The 20,530-nt window shown below is 53.1% G+C and overlaps 1 long non-coding RNA gene across 1 annotated transcript; it reads left to right on the top strand.

Moving 5' to 3' along the window:
* The first annotated feature begins 12,208 nt into the window (after positions 1-12,208).
* On the top strand, positions 12,209-16,126 carry LOC144932582 (uncharacterized). The gene is made up of 4 exons (XR_013636921.1): positions 12,209-12,264; positions 12,864-12,908; positions 14,031-14,145; positions 15,261-16,126. It is a non-coding gene; the product is annotated as an uncharacterized LOC144932582 (long non-coding RNA).
* The last annotated feature ends 4,404 nt before the right edge of the window (positions 16,127-20,530 follow it).

Raw genomic sequence — 20,530 nt, 5'->3', positions numbered from 1 at the left:
CAGGAAAGCCATGCGTCGGCCGGAGGGGAGCTTGATACACCCCTTGTTAATGGGCATTTTCCCCAAGAAATCCGTTCCGAGGAGGCACGGAACGGCGAGGGTCGATGAGACCAAAATGAGCCCATCCAATTGAACGTCGCCAATGTGGATCTGGGCATTGATCTGTCCCGTGATGCCCAACGAACCCCCATTTTCGCGGAAAAGCATGGCAACTCAACTGGCCGCAGGGGACGGCATCTATTGGGTTGAATGTTATAAATTAGATCCGATATGATGGTCGCCAACGCACCTGTGTCGACCAACATATGAACATCGACCTCCTCGATAGAACCCACTACGGCGGAGGAACCTGCCGCTGCAGCAACGACCCTATGGGCCAACTCAGACCATTGACCCGGTCCGAGCGCCCGGTCGATCAATGATGCCCCGGATCCCCCTCGTCTGACGCATGACCACCCTGTGATGTGTGAAGGTACGTGCTCGGTGTAAGTGGAGGCCGAGAGTGTGAAGTGCCGCAACTCGCCTGGGTACGCCGAGGAGCCGGTGGTGAGCGAGGCGCCGTGGTGGGAGGTCCTGAAGTCCGGCGTCAGGGGGGCCCGGCAGCCGGACGCCACATGGCCCCGAAGGCCGCAGTTGTGGCAGACAATGGACGCACCGTCCTGGCGTGAGGTCGGCCGGGCCCGCTGGTGGTAGTCCTGCTGGGATCGCCGATCGGACGATCCGCGACTTCCCATTGCTGATGCCGCGAAGGCCTGGTGAGGCCCCAAATCCACGTCATGGCCCTGGCCATCAGGTGGGCCCGTGCAGGCGGCGACGGTCGCGTCCCCCTTGAACGGTAGATGCGCTTGGATGCATCTGGCAGCGCGTAGAGACGTGAAGTCATCGTCGTCGGCCTCCGGAATGGCAACTCGAAGCTCACGGGCCCAGCTCAGGAGCTTCTGCAGCACCAACGAATCTACGGCATCCTGATCCATGCGAGGGTAGGCAACTCCCGCCATGGCCAGCAACGCGCTGCGGTACCCCAGCGCTGACTCCGAGGCCGTCTTCTTCCTGGTGTCGAAGCGGTGACGTGCTTCGGATGACGGTCCGTAAATCAGCCGCATCTGACGAAGGGCGTTGGTCAGCGTGGCTCGCTTCGCCCGTGGCACTGTAAGGAACAAGGCATCATTGTATATGTACCAGTTGAAAGGGTAAAAACCTATTACTATATTTTGCCACTGGTAAAGGAGGTCTCATAGTGTAAATGCTTACCCCGAGCTCTCAATACTCTGATAATGCGCTGTCTTTGAGTTGTACGCCTTTTGGCGTCATCTGGTCCAACACCAATGGAGACTAGGCTCTAAGAAAAGCTGTCTCGGGTGTGGACCAATCAACTTCAAGGACAGTGCATATCATTATCATCATCAGAGTTTTTTCTTTTTGTTTGCATTTTGACTGCTTGTGTTGTGGTTATTGCAAACATGATGCCTTGTATAAAGGTGTCAGTTTTTGTACCAGTTAAAAGGGTAAAAACCTATTACTATTACTATAGGTGTTAAGATGTTAAAACACCAAATAGAAACCTTTTGCAAGGAATCATGTCTGCGTTAACCACTTTTGCAAACATTAACATCCTCTAGTAGTATATGCATTGTCTTTGAAACTGATTGGTCCACACCAGAGACAGCTTTCTTTAGAGCCTAGGGGCCGTCCATAAATGATGTCACGCACCTAGGGGGGGGGAGGGGGTCAGACATTTGTGACGATATGTGACGAGGGGGGGGGGGGGTTTGAGAAACGACTTTAAATAAATATAGACAACACAATTGTGGTGCCACAGCGACGGGGCCGCTCTGCCGAGCCAGGGAGCCGCCCGGCTTCCCCCACCGCACTGCCCCCCATCATCCCCCCCACATAAGCACACGCCCGCACGCATTCCCCCTCCCATAGAGCTGGAAGGGAAGGTCACCTGATCGACCGGTTTTTATCCGAGAAACCCTTATCGGGAATAACTCTCACGGTTTCCGGCGATCAGGGAATTGGATGACCTCCCCCGTGCTACGTGGCACCGCGGCGCTGCGGCCAGCCTTAATATGGTGTGGTCGCGGCGTGGGGCATTCGGCCACCGCGGTTGAGGCGCATTTCCCCCCACACACGCGAGTATCGGCGGGGCAGGCAGAGGGAATAAGTATTGTGATAGAGGAGCATCGTTAGAAAACACGCAGCGCATCTGAACGCATAATCAGGCACCCCCGCACAGGCAGCGGAGGGACGACGTAATTACGCTCGGGCACGCAGGCACCATTATTAGGGGAGTTAAAGAATAAGGCTATTAGTATGAATAACCTGGAGAGCGGGGGCACGCGGGCAGCCGTGCACAAATTCCCACGGCGCACCTTTGTAATGGACGCCGCCGCATGAACCTCGATGATGGGGGCCTGCGTGAGAAAGGGATTAATTAGGATTTACGAGCCCATTGTTCAGCGCAGCACCCCTTTGAGGTAGGGAGAATAAATAGGGGGGCGCAAGGGGGAAGGGGCGCTCTTTTCTCCAGGCCAGCGGACCAGCAGCAGCTGCAGCCAGCGACCCGGACGTCCGTGCGACGTATCGAGGTACCTCCACGGGCGCCAAACAGTGAGTGGGGAGGTGAGGTAGGATAATAGCCGATAAATAGGGAATAGGTACCGGTTTAGTGGAATAGGCCAGCCTCGTCGACTCACTGATTCAACATTAAGTTACCAGGTAATAAATCATTAATAGCGAAGCGTGGTCTCGCGTGATCTTGTGGTGCAGTGTGAGCGCGTGGGGAAGCGTGTGTACGCAGTGGTTCTGTAGTGCTGCGGCTCGCCTCGGGGGAGCGCTGCGCAGAGCGGTGCGCGTGTGGGTGCGCCTGTGTTCACTACGTATATGATACAGGTGTGCGATCACAACGTGAGTGCTCCGTGTTGAGTGAGTGCCGCGCAGAGCTGTGTGCGGGAGTGCGCGTACGTAAATTAACCATGCCGGCTACGCGGACCCGCGGTGGAGGGGAATCCTCGGGCGACGGCTCCCACACCACGGGTGGGGAACCTAGCAGCGGGGGGGCGATTGATGATGCTAGCCCGGCCGTTAGCATTATCGAGGGAGGGATCTCGGGGGCGAGCGACCCTCACATATTGGTGTCAGAAACGGGACGATCCCCCGCACCCCCAAGGGAAAGAGGCCCCCCAACCCAGATTTAAATCAAAGGCACATTTACGGGCAAAGGAATTCCAACATGGAAATCGTTTGCCCGCAGCATCAGGGGGGCTAAAAAAGTTAATGGGTGGTCAGATGAGGAGGCGTTGCAGCAGTTAGAGCTATATTTAGATGGGCGAGCAGCTGACTTTGTGGAAGCTTTGCCCGCAAGCGCACAAACTCAGTGGGAAAAATTAATGTGCGAACTCGAACGGCGCTTCGGCGCCTATGACGAGGAGGATGCGCAGACGGCCTTAGAGGCACGCCGTCGCCAGCCCGGCGAGGATCTACGAGATTATGCCGAGGATGTACGCATGTTGACCCAGCTCGCGTACCCAGAGTACGAGGCCAAAATAATTGAGGGCCTCGCCGCCGGTAAAATCCAGCGATATTTGGCACGCACCCCGTGGTGGCAGCCAAATGTAGACGGTGCACGCCTCTCCTTTAACACCCTCGTCGAGCGCGCGCGCAAATGCGAGAAACTCTCGGGTGAGCGCGCGCAGCCTCGAGGGAGGGGACGAGAGTGCGCCGTAGCGAGCCTACTCTCCGACGAGGAGGAAGAGCTCGCCATCGCAGTAAGGGGACGGGCAAGGGAGCCCCAGAGACCCAGCGATACAACCCCGGGTTGGGTAGCCGGGTTACAGACCGGCATAGGAGATATGGACGGTAAGATAACCAACGTAGGTGAGAATATGACCAAGCTGCAATCCTCCGTTGAGACCATTCGATCCGAGATGGGGGAACTAGACTCCACGGTAGGAGGGCTAACTGGAAGGATAGCCCGACTAGAAGCAGAGTATGAGCAGCAGCGCACTGGGGGAGGAGGGAGTGGGAAGAGAGCCCACTACGGAGCCGCCACCCCTCCCCGGGCGTGTTATGTGTGCGATCGGCGAGGGCATCTCAGGAGGGACTGTCCTCAGGTCGCCCGAGCTAGACAAGAGCTAAGGTCAAACACTAAGGCCCCCCTAGAGAGGGGACCACCGGGGGGTCAAATCGACGTAGCCCCGACACAAACAAGCTGTGAGAATAATGGCGAGCGAGTGATCTCCACACAGGTTCCAGCAACAACGCCCACAGAAACGGTGACTCCTGGCGACTGGCTACGGGAGCTGGTGGCGGGGATCACGGGGGCCACGTCGCTGGTGGAAGGGGAGGTAAACGGAGTGCGTACCCGAATCCTGCTGGACACGGGGGCGGTGGCCTCGCTCGTGAGCGCAGCGCACTGCAGCGCGATCGGGGTCGACGTGCGTCACCTGCAGGCCCCGGACCGCGCACTGCACACGGCGAGCGGAGCCGGAATGGGGTTGCTGGGGAGAACCACCCTAGAGGTCCGCATAGGCAGCCAGGTGTGCACCCAGGAGTTCTACGTGTCGAGTGCGTTGTGTCACGAGTGTATCGCAGGTACCGACCTCTTAGAACGGCTGGGACTCAACGTGCAACCCCGCCAGCGATGCGCCACCATGGAGAGCAACGGCGAGCGGATACCGTTCCTGGGACGAGAACCGACGCGCCCCCGCTTCGCACCTGTGGCCGCTATCCTGGCGACGGCAGTCACCATCGGCCCGCTCACCGTGATGCTGGTGCCGGTGGCAACATCCCCCACCGACCCCGCGCTCCGACCATCAGGGGAGGTAATGCTAACTCCTCACCCGGAGTTGGCAAAACGGTATGGGGTCGTGGGATCCGCCACGTTGGTAAACGCAGATGGGGACCGATTGTTTATGCGGATGTTTAACCCCCACAGTACCCCAGCGATACTGCGGCGGCACACCCCGATAGCCACCGTACACCCCCTGCACGCACGCCACTCTAACAACTCGGTGTTCGCACTCTGGGCTGAGGACCCCGGGCGTCCTGAGGGTGACCAGGACCTGGCCTGGCGAGTCGGCCCGACTCCCCGAGCCGAGGTCGTTCCCCTGCTCGACGCGTTACATGTACCATGGGCGGATTTACCTAAGGGAGAGGCCGATCGGCTGCGCGAGTTACTGCGGGAGTATGCCGACGTATTCAGTGAACACGACTCGGACGTGGGTCGGACCGATCTTGTTAAGCACCAAATTGATACCGGTGCAGCCCGACCCATCAAACTCCCTGCGTACCGAGTGGGCGCACCCGAACGCGCCCAAATCAAAGAGGCAGTTGGGGACATGCTTCGCGATAACATAATTCAGCCCTCGGCGAGCCCCTGGTCAGCCCCAGTGGTACTAGTAATGAAAAAGGATGGGTCAACCCGGTTCTGCGTCGATTACCGTAAACTAAATGCAGTCACGCTCGGCGATGCCTTCCCCATACCCCGCATCGACGACACCTTCGACAGTCTCGCAGGAGCGCGGTATTTTTCCACCCTCGATCTGGCGTCCGGTTACTGGCAGGTGGAGATGACGGAGGAGGATCGGCCAAAAACAGCATTCACCACCCCAATGGGCCTGTTTGAGTTTCGAGTGTTGCCGTTCGGACTCACTAACGCGCCCGCGACGTTCCAGCGGTTGATGGAGTTGGTGATGCGGGGCTTGCAGTGGGAACAGTGCCTGATTTACTTGGACGATGTGATAGTGTTCAGTAGATCTTTATCTGAGCATTGGTCCAGGCTTCGAGAGGTGTTCCAGCGACTGCGAGCGGCTCATCTCAAGCTCAAGCCGCGTAAGTGTTACATTGCGCAGCGCGAGGTGGGGTACCTCGGACACCGAGTCAGCGAGGCAGGGGTGAGCACCGATCCCGAGAAGGTGCGTGCCGTAGTGGATTGGCCGCGGCCGAGGAACCTGACGGAGATCAGGGCATTCTTAGGACTCGCCACTTATTACCGTCGATTTGTAAAGAGATTCAGTGAGATTGCACGCCCCCTCACCCAACTCACCTCCCCTAAGAACCCCTATCAGTGGTCGGAGGCCTGTCAGACGGCTTTCACCACACTCAAAGACCACCTCACCCACACCCCCACCTTGGCTTTCCCAGATTTCACCACCGATTTTATTTTGGACACTGACGCCTGCAGCAGTGGGCTGGGCGCGGTGCTGTCGCAAGTGCAGGGTGGGACGGAGCGGGTCATCGCGTACGCCAGTCGGACCCTGAGCGGGGCCGAGCTGAACTATTGCGTAACCCGTCAGGAACTGTATGCCGTGATTTTCGCGTGTAAACAGTTCCGACCGTACTTGTATGGCAGGAGATGTCGTGTGCGCACCGATCATTATGCACTGCAGTTCCTCCTTACATTCAAGGAACCGCGGGGGCAGATGGCTCGATGGCTGGTGCAGCTGCAGGAGTACAACCTGCAGATCGAGTACCGAGCCGGGCGGACACACGCGAACGCGGACGCCTTGTCAAGACGGCCCGCGGTGCGTGCTGAGACGAGGGAGGGAGACGCCTGCCCGTGCTTCACGGGGGGACGCTGCCGCCAGGCAGCAGAACCCAAGGAGCGCGCGGAAACTAAACTCCCCCCCCCGAGAGAGAGTGCGGTGTGCGCCACAGGAACCCCTGCAGAAGGAGCCCGGGGACAGACGGATCATCCCACCCCAACCGGGCGGATCCAAGAGGATGTCGGCTGCGCCTTCCCGGGCTTGGACGACGAGCAGCTACGACAAACCCAGCAGCGGGATCCGGACCTGGCGGCGGTGGAGGCGGCACTGCGAGAGAAGAAGGATGCACTACCAGGGCCCTGGAGCGGTTTGTATCCCCGGTTGTGTGTAGAAAACGGGGTGGTGAGGGAACTGGCCGACGCTGGGCAGCCGGGGTGCATCTGCGTTCCCGCCCATGTGCGACCCCAACTACTACGACTGGTACACGACCACCCGCTCGGGGGCCATGACGGGGAACGGCGCACCCGGGAGACTCTGCGTCGCCAGTATCTCTGGCCTAAATTGGCGCAAGATGTGGCCGCCTGGGTGCAGGGCTGCCGGGCCTGTCAGCAGTGTGGGCAAAAGCCGGCGAGGTACCAGGTACCCCTGAGGCCGTTCCGAGTCAGTCGGACGAATCAGTTGGTCGGAATCGACCTGCAGGGGCCCTTTCCACGATCCCACCGGGGCAACCGATATATTCTCGTAGCAGTGGAGTACTTCACCCGCTACCCCGTAGCGGTGGCTATCCCGGATAAAACAGCCCTCGTAGTGGCCCGGGCCTTCGTGGAAAACTATGTACTTAAGTGCGGGATCCCCGAACGAGTCATTACCGACCAGGGTAGTGAATTCGAGGCCGAACTATTCCAGGCGCTGTGCCGAGAGTTCGGGATCCAGAAGGACCGAACCACGGCGTATCACCCCCAGGCGAACGGGATGGTAGAGAGGATGAACCAGACTCTGGCCGGGAAGCTTAAACGCATGGCGGCCGCGAATCAACAGGACTGGGACGAACACCTCCCCTATGCCCTGTTCGCCTACACCACCGCCGTTCACACATCTACAGGACAGACCCCGTTCCTAATGATGTTTGGTCGCGAGTCTCGCCTGCCCGCAGATCTGCTGTTCGGTGTCCCTCTGCCGCAACGGGAGGAAGGGAGCCACCCCGTGGAGCACTTGCTGGAGACCCTCCGAGGGGCCAGGGGCCGAGCCTACCCGCACGGAGAGGCCGCGCACCAGCGGCAAGAGCAGGGCGCCCGACCCCGTATGGAGCCCCCCTTCTACACTGCGGGCTCCGAGGTGTGGCTGTACACTCCCCGCATCGGTGCCGGACAGGTGGGGAAGCTGACCACCTACTGGCGAGGACCCTGGATTGTGAGACGGCAGATCTCACCATGGACGGTGCTGATTCAGGGAGGAGAGAGGGGCCGGGAGATGGTGGTCAACATCCGCCGACTGAAGCCGTGGCGAGCAGCCCCCGAGGGGGGGAGCCCCGCCGTCCAAGTACCCCGAAACCCCGGGGTCCCCCCACCCCCCGTGCCCGGGGGCCTCGCGCAGTATATGGGCCCCACGGAGCCCCGGGCTCCGAGGGGCCCCGGGCGGGGCCGGGGGCGACGAGGACGGCGACCCCTAAACCCCACCGCCTCTGAGTTTGTTCCCCAGCCCGCAGGTGCCAGGGGCCGAGGGGAGCCGTTGGAATGGAGGAGGAGACCACCGCCGGAGCCCCAGGAGACGGAGCCGCCACCCCCGAGGCCAGCCACAAGGGCCGGGCGAATCCCGCGGACCCCGCGGCGATACCTCGTGGGGGCAACCCAGGCGAGGTGCTCCACTCAACCCGGGACGGGGACTGGCACCCCGGGGGGCTATGTGGTGCCACAGCGACGGGGCCGCTCTGCCGAGCCAGGGAGCCGCCCGGCTTCCCCCACCGCACTGCCCCCCATCACCCCCCCCCCACATAAGCACACACCCGCACGCATTCCCCCCCCATAGAGCTGGAAGGGAAGGTCACCTGATCGACCGGTTTTTATCCGAGAAACCCTTATCGGGAATAACTCTCACGGTTTCCGGCGATCAGGGAATTGGATGACCTCCCCCGTGCTACGTGGCACCGCGGCGCTGCGGCCAGCCTTAATATGGTGTGGTCGCGGCGTGGGGCATTCGGCCACCGCGGTTGAGGCGCATTTCCCCCCACACACGCGAGTATCGACGGGGCAGGCAGAGGGAATAAGTATTGTGATAGAGGAGCATCGTTAGAAAACACGCAGCGCATCTGAACGCATAATCAGGCACCCCCGCACAGGCAGCGGAGGGACGACGTAATTACGCTCGGGCACGCAGGCACCATTATTAGGGGAGTTAAAGAATAAGGCTATTAGTATGAATAACCTGGAGAGCGGGGGCACGCGGGCAGCCGTGCACAAATTCCCACGGCGCACCTTTGTAATGGACGCCGCCGCATGAACCTCGATGATGGGGGCCTGCGTGAGAAAGGGATTAATTAGGATTTACGAGCCCATTGTTCAGCGCAGCACCCCTTTGAGGTAGGGAGAATAAATAGGGGGGCGCAAGGGGGAAGGGGCGCTCTTTTCTCCAGGCCAGCGGACCAGCAGCAGCTGCAGCCAGCGACCCGGACGTCCGTGCGACGTATCGAGGTACCTCCACGGGCGCCAAACAGTGAGTGGGGAGGTGAGGTAGGATAATAGCCGATAAATAGGGAATAGGTACCGGTTTAGTGGAATAGGCCAGCCTCGTCGACTCACTGATTCAACATTAAGTTACCAGGTAATAAATCATTAATAGCGAAGCGTGGTCTCGCGTGATCTTGTCGTGCAGTGTGAGCGCGTGGGGAAGCGTGTGTACGCAGTGGTTCTGTAGTGCTGCGGCTCGCCTCGGGGGAGCGCTGCGCAGAGCGGTGCGCGTGTGGGTGCGCCTGTGTTCACTACGTATATGATACAGGTGTGCGATCACAACGTGAGTGCTCCGTGTTGAGTGAGTGCCGCGCAGAGCTGTGTGTGGGAGTGCGCGTACGTAAATTAACCATGCCGGCTACGCGGACCCGCGGTGGAGGGGAATCCTCGGGCGACGGCTCCCACACCACGGGTGGGGAACCTAGCAGCGGGGGGGGCGATTGATGATGCTAGCCCGGCCGTTAGCATTATCGAGGGAGGGATCTCGGGGGCGAGCGACCCTCACACAATCTTGATTTGAAGCTTTCGTGACTGCAGGAATCCATACGTAGGTATAAAATAAAATAAATGTAAATTATTTTATTTTATTACTCTCTGACACGGGTGCGTGAGTGGAAAGATCTCTGTGATTGTCCAGTTGTGTCTTAAGTTCCTGGAGCCTGAGTACCAAATGGCCAAAACAATTTTATACATTGCGTAGGCCACGATTGTTGGCATGTCCGATTCCCCAAGGCATTTACACACGGGGATTGCGTAGGAATGCAAATTCTCTCTTGGCCGCACTAACTCAGTCTAAAGGCACGATAACCGCTTTCAGAAGTTGCAGTTTTCTTTTCATTCCCAGAAAGTGTTTTACGCACACTCACCAATCTTCATGAGATTTGTATTTTAATTATTCAAGCCCAAGCATGTTTTATGGATATATAATGCAAACATCATAAACTGTTTGGCTTGTCAGGAGCATATGTTTGAGTTATGATTAAATTGCAATGGATGAATGAATCTGTGGCTGATATACTGTATATCACGGTGGGCGACGTACGGTGCGAAAGACATATATAAAGTTGCAAATTTATTAACGAAGTAATGTGTAGTTTCAACCATATTTGTGGCAATGCATTAAATTAGCACATTAAAATTTTTGCATAAGTTCTGGGATAATCTGTGAGATTGGTGCAGTCTTTTTCTGGTTGCAATCTTCACAAACTCACAACGACCGACATGGGAAAGTGAGGTCATGTGATTTGACCACCCACTATGGACGTTCAGCCTGAACAACAGCTCAGTCACAAGCAGCTTTGGTTTTAATAAACGTGGAATCGACTGAGAACAATGTGTCAGTTACAACAAGCAATCATTATGAAATGTATTAGTGCCTTAAAGTTTTTAGTTCTTTTATTATTTCAGTGCTATTATATATTTGGGAAAGCCTTCAATCATCAGTAGATCGACCATTGATGATGCTGATATGAATGCAAATCCTGAATATAGAAAATAATAAAGAAAAGTTGATATAATACATCTATCAGACGATAAAAAATACTTTATGTCAATGATCATAACCCTAAAATAATGAAGTCGATGCTGTGGTGTACAATACAGATGTGATTGCTCCACTGACATAAACACAACAAACTTTTGCAAAAAAAGTGTGGCTAATATTTAATTGAAAATAAGACTTTTTCCCAAACTTCCATCCAATAAGAAAACTTCTCTGTAAAGTATTTGTGTATTTTTTTACTGTAGGTGGAAGGCTAAAAATAATAATTGCAAAAAAGTATTCACAGCGATGTATTTTTAATATCAAAGGGAAAAAAGAGTCCACGAGCAGAACAAATGGACAACTTACGAATCCAAGAGTCCACCAACTGCCTTATTTGTACCACGTGGTCTGGTGGTGACCTTGCAGTGTAGATTTCTTACATACATTTTCCTGAATTCAATACAAACAATTATAGAAAATTATTAGTATTTCAAATGGCATGTATTAAATGTATTAAGAATAACGTTTAATAAAAGGGAGTGTAAATTGACCACCATTAGACAATGTACGTGGTAGACCGATGCATGTACTGTGCACAGTTTAATGAGCACACGAACAGTGTTGACGATGCATTTGTTTTATTCATAGCTTGAAAGAATGTTCTGGTAGCTTTCTGCCATGACGAATTAGAGCGCTGAAAGTGTTTGCTTTCATTGCAAAGTAATCTTCTAGAAGGCGTAATTGAATCATGCTTCCTTAAATGAGCAACATTAAAATGATGCTCATTAATTCATCAGATCTTTTTTGTCTTCTGGAAGCCTGAGCATGATTTATTCAAGATTCAATGCAAACATCAACCCTATGTGTTGTTGATACTCAACCAATGAACTGACTCGCACACACACCAAGGAAACAGGCTATTCTTAATCTCACACAACCCCCCCCTATTTGACCAGACTTCACCATTATCCTGGTTGTACGGGTTGGTTGGTAAAATAATGGAGTATGGACGTGGGAGCATAGAAGAATATGAAAACAATGGATTTTGCCATGAGATCGCAGTATGACAAATGACTGAGTCCAGAAAAGCGGATCTTTGGGTGTTTTCTCTTTATTTTAACATTCTCCATTCAAGAACCCTTCTCAACGTGAGCAGAGTAACAGGTTGAATAAAGCAACATAACTAGGGGTATTTTTGTCATTGAGAATGAAGAGCTCAGCATACATGAGTGTCAGGTGCACATTGAGGCCACGTGAAGTGTCGAAGGCTCCCTGGCAGGTCACGGGACAGATCCATCCATGTGCCGTGGGTTGAAGATTCGAGAAGATTGGCAGATGCACCACCTTGGCTCCCCACAGTGTCACCTCTCCCATCCACATGTGAACAGGCACATGTACCAACCCCAACCACACGACCGCCCCCACCCCTCCCGAGCCCCACGCACCTGGAGAGCCCCACCCTCACCTGGGTGCTCGCATATAAAAGTGCGCGCATCGCTGCGATCCTCACATCAGCGGCTCCAGATTCGACCTTCCAGTTGCTCACGGATCACCAACGACTTCAGCCATGGTAGGGAATACACTCATTGCACCATCACGACAAAGATGCCTGGCATTGCCTTTCACATACACGCTGATACCGAACGTTTCGTTAGAGAGCACCTATTAATTAGGAAAAATATTATATATTCGTATAAAAACATTCTATATATTTTATTTGGAGAGACAAATTTTCTCTCAATGATGACGCGAAAAATGATTTTCCTTTACCTATGAAGGTTGTTAAACAATTATCCATGAATAAAAAAATCGGCTTTGGACATTGATATCCATACGCTAGTCTTGAAATCGATAATTGAATCCAGTGCAGACGAACGTAGGATACTTGTTTTAATTGTTCATGGCTTGTTGATTATTTGCATCGTCATAAGCTACGATCAAACCACACGATTGGCCAAGGATGTAAAGTAAAATGGATTGCTGGGGTTCATGGCTCTCGACATTCTACTCTTGTGAAGTATTCTGAAATACATAAATAAATATACATCTGTTCATCTCTTCAAATAAAATACTTTCAAACGTTGACTTCACACAATGACCCATATGCAGTGTCGTAGCTCCGTATGATGATAAGATTCTAAAAGTTTTGTGATTTGTTTTGAAAAACAGGACTGGGAAACACAGGTGGAAGCTAATTTCGAAGCAATTGACATGGTGAGTGAAGGCAGTTGCATCTGTATCCTCTTTTATCTGATTACACCTATTTAGTTTGTCCAGCTTATCTTATTTTGCTACATCTCATGTTTCACTTGTCTACATCTTGTGTTATCTTACTTGGGAATTAAAGAATTGAAAGGGAGGGAACGTAAATGCTTAGAGCCGCCAATGGGCTAGCACCTTCTGCTCTTATGTGTCGTGTTTAGCTCTGCTGCTCTATACACGGATAACACATTCGTGTGTTATCCGTGTCACACGGCGCAAGCTGCGTGGGACGGCGCGTCACGTGGTGCTGAGCCTGCCCGAAGCGCTCTATGAAATACAAATCGAGGGCGTGGCTTTACACGACAGACCTGACAGACAAATAATCCCTGGTGGGCAGTGTGGAACTTATTAAAGACTGAAGCTACTCACTTTTCTCGTGCCCAAGCCATGGCACATGGACACGAGATGGATGTCTCAGTTCATCTCCCTCGTGTTTACCTGAGGCAGCTGAAATGCAGCCTCTCAGAGGTGCGATTTCCACACAACAAGTCCATGCTTCCTGTCGTGTATCGCTAGGTCATGGCCCTCACAAGCCTGTGGGACCCTTCAGCTACTGTGAGACTGGTACCCCTGATCAGTGCCAGCACTCACCTCTGTACCAGCTGATATAATGATGATCATGAGACTCATTATTCATGCCCAAAGTCTCACATCGTCTAAAGATGTTTCCAGCATGCTCCTCCATTGCCGTGATTGATTAATTCCGTGCATGAGTAGTACATGTACAAACCTTTGGCTAGTCCACTGCTGGATGAGAGCCTCCTCATGCCTTGCGGGTTGTGGGTTATTTGACCATACTTCACCACACTGAGTTGAAGGTGGTTAGCGCATACATGGGGGCATGAAGGTAAACGCCATCACTCACAGTTCTGCGATATACCAATCAACCAATCAACAGCACACAAGCTAATTTCATCACCAACATATCCTAGGTAGATCACATACGCGTTTCCTTCCTTGGATGTGCATCTGTTGCTTGTCTTGACCACTAGCCACCTTCCCATTAATTTGCACCAGCACTCACAATGCTGCCATTAACGAGCAAGGCAATGTCTCCTCATTCCGTGGAAACAGGACAACGACGGCTTCATTTCGTTTGCCGACTACCATGACTTCTTGGAAATGAACGGTGTGGATCAAGACTGCACCACTGTGGACAAAAACAAAGATGGCAAGATCTCTTTCGAAGGTGGGTGGCCATGGTCTAGGGAAGATCATGGAACAGGGCCATTACCTTGTTTAAAAGGAGCATTCACAAACTCAGGAGGGCATGATATAGTCCGTGAGTCATAATGACATCTGCCTTTGTTGCGACCATGATATATGCTCTACCTTGCGTATGCTACAGGGCTACACTGGGGATAATAGGACCCACGGAAGATAGAGAGGACAAAGCCAAGGGAAAGGCATTGCTATATGAACAAAGATGACACGTATTTACAAAGAAAAGCTTCCACACTCTCTCCTGAACATGAATGTCTTCCCAATTACATAAATTCGTGTTTCACTTGTGGGAGGAATTTGGAGTACCCACAGAAATCACGCGTATACAAGAGAATAGCAGTAAAATGTGCACAAACATTTTAGAATCCATTACACTACCGCAATCTGTAATTTTCATTAAAGTGAAAAAAAATCAGATTCTCATTTTCAATTTAGCACATAACCACAGCATTCTAAGGAAATTCAAGGTCGAATTGTGGTTATTTTACAGGTTGTTTTGTTTAATTTCCGTCTACCAACGATACAGTACAATACCACATACCCGACTTGATGGGAATTGAGGTATAGGTGGTTATGTAACAAGGTCGGATATGTGAACATCTAAATAAAATTAGAGTTGGGCCTTGCACAAATAGGTTGCTGGACCAAAAAAAGTGGTTTAAACATTACGAACTTCTAAACTCTACTTTAGAAGTAAGTGAATGTGTGTAATATTTTCAGTACATTCAGGTAGGGTGGGGTCATTTAGGTATACCGGTTGGGTGTGGGCATCGATCAGTGATGGGCCTTCTTGTAATAAATAAGGGGTTTCCCTTGCTTCATGCTGGTTTAGTTTGTGTGACTTCGTGTATATGCGGCTAACATAGTTATACCCAAAATGTGTGATGTGCGGTTTGAATTCATTGACATGCGACATTGTGTCTACCGCTGCACTACTCTCCTGCAGTTCATTGTGAGTTATGTGTCTCCGCTACGCAATTTTACTTTGTCCACCCTCATTTGGAACGCATCTACCTCAGAAAGCGAGGGAAACTTGTACGTATGCCATCCATTTGAAGTTACATTTCTCTCCCATGCCAGAGTTCTCTCAATTCTACAAGAAGGACTCTGACAAGCAGAAGGAGAAGCTGAAACTGAAAAAGTGAACTCCAAGGACATGACTGCGGGGTGAAAGGGTTGCTCTTAGTTTGTTAGGCTTCCACTCCTTGCTTCTTAATCATCATGACCAGTGTCAACCCTTCCACTAAGTATTAGGCATGTAATGATGTATTTATTCAATAAAATGTATTCGTACTCTCTTATTCATGCCTACAATCGGTCGTGCAAGAATCTGTCAGTTAAATGGTTTTGCATATTATATGCAAACATTACCTTTATGATGAACAAATTTAATTGCACGAATGAGATTAAATGCATTACAAATAAGACCTAAAAAAGGAATAGATTATTGAATATAATAGAGAGAATTGTGACATTTCACTGAATCAGAGGGTAATCTTTACATGCCTAATAAAAAAACTACTGCTACTACTTATAGCAATTGCTACTGTATTTGACACTACTGCTAGTTAGCACTACCACGAAGACTCCATTGAAATGTACTTTTAGTACAAAGCATTTCAGTAAGATTTCAGATGTACTGTGCTGTACGATGTACTGACACCATGATCGAAAATAGCGCAATGAAACAAACTCCAACGAGGCATAATGCATCCATTCAATATGGAATAAACACCTCAGTGCAGTACATGTACTCTCAAATACCAGTCACAGATCACTCTTGAACAACACTACTTTCAGAATGCTGGACATGGCTTGGTAACCTGAAAGGCAGCAGTGTACAGAATGCAAACACGGTTCTTTTTGCAAATGCAGCCCAGCGTTCTGATGGATTGTTTTTTTCATTTGCATTGAAATAAACCCAGCCTTGCTTAAATAAAAGCTGACTACCCCTTCTTAATATGTACACGTGTGCATACGTGAGTGTGTGTATTTGCTTGTGTGTGCTTGTGTGTTGTAGCTGCGAACACTGCGACCGAAGTTCGATTCCCACTCACCGCCAACACCAGTGACAATAAAATCAATCCATGTGTAGTTGCATTGTTGGGCACGATGCGCAATCGCCACTACTATTGGCCTTAAGTACCGGCCCCGGGTCAACAGGGAGCGGAAGAAGGACCGAACTAGAGTGCCCTGATTAAGTCGGGCCGTTTGGCTCCGGTGACTCCAGGGAGGCTCGTGACCGGAGGTGCATGTGGCACATTAGGAATGGACCACTCTTTTAATTATTTCCTAGTGCAGCAAGGGAGTGTGGTTCTGGGAAAGTCCTGATGTTCTGTGCAGGGCATCAATGCATGTGTGTACAGCAGCATGTGGTGACTGAATTGGGCCTATAGGTGGCTAGCAGGGTTATTGAATAACCGCACTTATACACCAGTCACATGGATAATGGCGACTCTGTTCAATAATTGCTGTGTGTGACGCACGTGCTGTTGGATCTTACAAGTGTAATAGAGTTCACGACTCTTGGACGCCGGAGTTGGAGGCACACGGGTTTTATTCACACAGCACGGTTCTGGCATACAACACTAGAGGGGGTGTCGGCCCCCTCACCCGGCTAGCTGGGGATACACGCGCTAGCTACTTCCTAGCCTGCCTCCTAGTCCTCCTCTAATGGGTTAGGGGAGGCTATCTGGCCCGACACTGGTAAGTCGGGCCCGGTACCCTGAGTCCCAGACCAGCGCTGACAAGAGCACTGGCTCTGGATCTCGGGACCACGCCGCTGGCTCGGTCCTGTTCGGCCCTGATAAGGACGGCGAACCAGGGGAGTCCAGGGCTCTAGCTAAGACGACTTCAGTCTTCACTGGTTAGCTTAACAAGAACCCCGAGCCCTCCGATACATCCCCTTTTATACCCAACCCCCCGCTGAGGGGTGGGGCCCCCACGGGGTGCCTGGCGCGGACGTCGTAGAGAGCACCTTCCCGTGCACTCACGTAGCCCCGCCCACTGTGTTTGTTTGCCATAAGCTGCCATGCATAACGGGCTCTCTCTCTAACACCCCTACACAAGTAAAGGACCCAAAGGTTGTTTTTTTTATCGTTAGAGAAATGTTCTAGACTTGTTCTCGACTTGTTCTAGACTTCAAGCTTGACTTTGAATTGTTCGTTCGTGATATATTCAATTGGAGGGGTTTTAGCACTGTAAAGGATGGCGTACTGTAATTACATACTGTAATTGTAATTCTCTAAGCCTGGCAGGAGAGTTTCCCAAATATTTTGGCGAGCCTGGCAGGAGAGTTTCCCAGAGTTCACTGACGGGGATAACCTCTTCCAACGAGATGGACCAAGCAATTGTATGGGCACCATAGATAAAGACAGTCGTGCAAGGATCTGAACACTCTTCACATCATCGTACCCAAGCCCCGCAAGGAAGCAGCAGCCGCGGCTCCGGCCAAGCCCAAGGGGGTCAAAGGCAAGGGGCATCCTGAGGGCAGCAAGGCCCGCGGGGCCGAGGCGTAGCCCACGGGGGAGGCGAGGGCCAAGGCGCTCAAGGCCAAGAAGATGGTGCTGTGCAGGGTGTACGCGGTGCGCCACCGCAAGGTGCACACCTCCCCACGTTCTCCAGGCCTCAAATGCTGTGGCTGCAGCTGCAACCCAAGTACCCGGGCAAGAGCGTGCCCACACGCAACAAGACGGACTACTACACCATAATCAAGTTCCCGCTGACGACGGAGCTGGCGGTGAAGAAGAAGCCCTACAACTTGGGTGATCAAGACAGGATATAAGCTGTGGTCATATGGTTGTTAGTTGTTTAAGATTATTTTTTTATTGTAAGCGTTATATTTCGATTTGAAGTTTTCGTGACTGCAGGGATTCATCTTCTTGGTTCTTTCGGTAAAGTCACGTAGAAGGGAAGTAATCATAAGTATTATGTGTTATTTTTATTATTTTATTACTTCCCTTCTACGTGACTTTACCGAAAGAACCAAGAAGATGTAAGCGTTATGTTTCATATTGTTCTGCCTCACGGCAGGTGTTTTGCTCCATGCGGGAGTGGGGGTGTGAGTACACAGGAAATTCCTGTTTTGAGGGTGCATTTGGTGACGTGAACAGGAAGTTACGATTTGACAGCCTTTCAACCACGAGGCTGGGGTTCCGCCATTACAAAGAATTCAAAATGGCGGCACACATCGCATCCCAGTGAAGCCAGCTGTAATTGTCCATTGTGGGACTTTAAGAAGCATTGTCTGTCCGTTCGTTTATGTTCTTATAATACTGGGAATGCTGTTATAATGTTATAATGACCGTTATAATGCTATAAATGCCTTTATAATGCTGTTAATTTGTTATGATAAATACGAGGCCTAGTTAACAACGAAGCCTGCAACTTGCCTAATTGTGAATGTTACTTGTAATCAAATAAGTCGAGTCAAACTTGTGTAGGGCTGTTACGGGAGGGCTGTAAGTGCATACGATCCAATGGGTAACAAACACAGTGGGCGGAGTTACGGGAGTACACGGGGGGGGTGCCCGCAGCGACGTCCGCATCAGGCAGCCTGGGGGGTTGTGATCCTGATGGGGGGTATAAAGGGGGAGGACAAAGAGAGCTCGGGGCTCAGTCTGGGAACAAAGGAGGAAGAGTGAAGATCCTCTAGCTAGAGCCCTGGACTCCCCTCGACGCCGCCCTTGTCAGGGCTGCAGAGGAGCGAGCCAGAGGCGTGGTTCCGTGAACCAGGGTTAGACCCTGGGACTCCGGAGACCGTAGCCCGACTCACCAGTGTCGGGCCAGTTAGCCTCCCCTAGCTCGTTAGAGGAGGACTTGGGGATAGGTGAGATTAGCTAGGGGGTATCCCCAGTTATCCGGGTGAGGGTGCCGCTACCCCCTCTAGTGTTGTCCTGTACCGATAAGCTGAAAATAAATATACGTGTGCCTCAACCTGGGTGTCCAGCGTCTTCACCGGTACTTCATCTGGTGTCAGAAGTACTACGGACATGGAAACACGTCAGACAGCTCGAGCCAGAGTACCGGAGGAGGACACTGCTGAAGTCGTTGAGCCCGAGGCGGCTCACCAAGACATGGCGCAGCCGGGGGCCGACGCGTTCCTACCGGGGCATCGGCATGAAGAGGGGCCGCAGCCAGACGCGCTACGGCTGGCTCACGAGAGACTGGCGGAGCTACTGTACGCCGCTGCCGCCACGCTGGAAAACATCACGCGGCTGGGGGCTGGTGGTCCACCACGGGGCGAGGGGAGCCGTCAACCTGAGCGCCTTCCCGCCATTTCTGAAAACTCAAGCTTTGAATTTCCCGCCATCGTCACGGCAGCTGCGGAGGGCGTGGCCGGGCTCAACCTTGGGTCCGACACCGCTCTCGCTGGGACAGCTGCGTCATCTCCAGCGGAGGGAGCGTCATCACATCCGCGACAGGCGATTCCATCTGCCATTCGCGCCGACGCACAGCCGAGTCCCGGGGATAGCAGCCTACAGACGTCCAAGGCGAACGCTGCGCTACAACAACGGCTGCCTCCGCTTAAAGAATTTGTTGGTGCAGAGGGCGACTGGGGCGGCTTCCAGCGACGCTTCATCGCCCACCAAGAAATGGCAAGGTGGTCCGACGATGAAGCCCTCTGCGCGCTGCCGGCGCTCCTCGACGCAGACGCGCTCGCCGCCCTCACATCGGCGCCGAAAGAGAAGCGGTCTACTCTGCCGAAGGCACTACAGCTGCTGGCCGGGGTCTATGGACCTTCAGCGGAATGCAGAGAGCGGTTCTACGAGCGCAAGCGGGGTGAGAAGGAGTCGCCCCTGGCATACAGGACGAGCCTCCTAGCGCTGGCTAAGACGGCTTTTCCCCGTATGGACGACGATGGCGTGGACGCGATGGTCACGGAGAAAATACTCCTCCTGGCAGACGACCTGGACATCGCTGTCGTCGCACAGGAGGACGCCGAGATGACCTCTCTTCAGGCGGCGCGCCTCCTTCACGCCAACCTTCTGTCCCTGCGGCGGAAAGCCAGCAGGGCATCGGCAGGGCGTGCGGTGGCTGCAGCCACCCTTCCGACGGAGGAGCTCTTCGCCGTCGACCATCGACGGCAACAGGCGCAAGAAGTACGGTCGGCCCGGGACGGGTCAAGCCGTTTCAACCGCCCGTCGTCTCCACCGGGGCTCCCGCGGTGTTTCAACTGCGGCGTCCGGGGCCACGTCGCCTCGGGGTGCCGCTCTCCTCGACAGCGCGGGACGACGGCTCGACGGGACGCCGGGCCTCCTCCTCCCAAGCTCCAGCAACATGACCCGGCGAGTCGCGGCACCACACATGTTTGGCCAAAGCACCTACCCGTTGCACGCTCTCGCACCACA

Source organism: Lampetra fluviatilis, chromosome 5, assembly GCF_964198595.1.
Source record: "Lampetra fluviatilis chromosome 5, kcLamFluv1.1, whole genome shotgun sequence".
Taxonomy (NCBI): domain Eukaryota; kingdom Metazoa; phylum Chordata; class Hyperoartia; order Petromyzontiformes; family Petromyzontidae; genus Lampetra; species Lampetra fluviatilis.
The sequence above is the reverse complement of the archived record's forward strand: the minus strand, read 5'-3'. Positions and strand labels throughout refer to the sequence as shown.